Below are 1,415 nucleotides of genomic sequence, written 5' to 3' on the forward strand. Positions count from 1 at the left end.
TGCATGAGGCACAATGTCATGGTTAATGTTGAGTACAATACCTTTGCCGCTGCCGTCCTTTGGGACACAAATAAATGATGATACCCTTACTCTCCGGGTGAAATGCTACAACGGTATATCCGTGCGCTTGCGGATCCATCTGTAATCGTATTGAGTATACCACGAGAGTGGCACCCCTTGGGCGCAGTTGCTAGGATGGGTTCGGCGCCCTCATTTCTAGCGATTGCACTAAGGACTGCCAACATGCATTTCTGGAGCTGTTGCTAAGGATTAACAATTCCTAGTGATTGCGCTAAGAAATGTCAACAAGCATTTCTGGTGCCGTTGCCGGGGATGGCATGTGAACAAAGATATTGTGCTGATATTAACTTAGACCTTGTACTTAGGATATAGTCTTTACTCTTTCAGGCTAATGTCATTTATGTCTTCTTTTATTTTTGATTTGAAAGAAGACAGGGGTAGTGTATGACCAGTTTCTCCCTGCCAGAAAACTACACAGACAATCCAGAGAGGCTCATGAGAAGAGCACGACCTCGCGTCGTTCCTCCTCTCGCTATCCTCCCGGCACAGAAACCCATTTCGGAAGCACCACTCGTTCTTGAGGCTATGGCTGAAAAGACTCTCCGCGAGTTCTCCGTCCCCTCCACTGACAATGTGGCCACTGGCCCCAACATCAATGTTGGGGACGTGAACTTCGAGCTCAAATCAAGCCTCATGAACATGGTGCAGGCTAGCCCATTCTGTGGCAAGCTGAACGAGGATGCAAATGCACATTTGCAGAATTTTCTGGAGCTCTGCGACACCGTTGTCATACGGGGTGTTGCCGCCGACGTTGTCAAGCTTCGTCTGTTTCCCTTTTCCCTCCTGGGGAAGGCGAAATATTGGTTTTATAAAGAAAAGAACATCGACACCTGGGCCAAATGCTCCAAGGCTTTCCTCGCAAAATTCTTCCCGCTGGGCAAAACAAATGCCCTGTGCGGGAGAATTTCAAGTTTCCAGCAGACAGGGATGGAATCCATCCCAGAAGCTTGGGAGAGGCTGCGGGAATACATCCTGGCCTGTCCTCATCATGGCATGGACGAGTGGCTCGTCCTGCAAACCTTCTACAACGGGCTCACAACGACATCTCAAGCCAACATTGATGCTGCTGCTGGAGGAGCCTTCCTCGACCTGACTATCGCCAAAGCAAAAGAATTGGTCGAGAAGATGGTCTTCAATCAGGGGTGGAGCGATGAACGACTCCAACCCCGCACCAAGGGCATGCATATCGTCAAGGAGACGGATATGATCGTTGCCAAACTGGACCTCCTACTAAAGCATCTCGGCGAAAGGGCCGAATTCAAGAAGCATAGAGAAAACTATGCTTGTGCCATGGAATCGCACTTCACATGCGAAGTCTGTGGTAATGATGGACA

General features: G+C 49.3%; 1 non-coding gene across 1 annotated transcript; it reads right to left on the minus strand.

Moving 5' to 3' along the window:
* Positions 1-967: 967 nt before the first annotated feature.
* LOC120657782 lies at positions 968-1,076 on the minus strand. The gene has a single exon (XR_005668319.1). It is a non-coding gene; the product is annotated as a small nucleolar RNA R71 (small nucleolar RNA).
* Between the last annotated feature and the right edge of the window lie 339 nt (positions 1,077-1,415).

This window comes from Panicum virgatum, chromosome 1N, assembly GCF_016808335.1.
Source record: "Panicum virgatum strain AP13 chromosome 1N, P.virgatum_v5, whole genome shotgun sequence".
NCBI classification, from domain to species: domain Eukaryota; kingdom Viridiplantae; phylum Streptophyta; class Magnoliopsida; order Poales; family Poaceae; genus Panicum; species Panicum virgatum.